The sequence below is a fragment of the Benincasa hispida genome, unplaced genomic scaffold (assembly GCF_027475165.1).
Source record: "Benincasa hispida cultivar pf3 unplaced genomic scaffold, pf3_genome.v1.1 HicScf1848, whole genome shotgun sequence".
Classification (NCBI taxonomy): Eukaryota; Viridiplantae; Streptophyta; class Magnoliopsida; order Cucurbitales; family Cucurbitaceae; genus Benincasa; species Benincasa hispida.
Window position 1 is genome coordinate 789,477 of NW_028326240.1, and position 202 is coordinate 789,678.

Here is a 202-nt window from a genome sequence, read left to right on the forward strand (position 1 = left end):
CCAAATCTAGAACCAACCATCAATAAAACAACCCAAAACCAGAACAAACAACAACCAAACAACAACCAACATCCCAATCATCTCCCTCTTTTGCAAGAAGAAAATCAATTAGATGGTGGGGCTGAGAAGATGAAGCATCATCAGATCGTGGAACCAACACATTTAAAAGATGGACCAATGCATCAATTTCTACCCGACGATC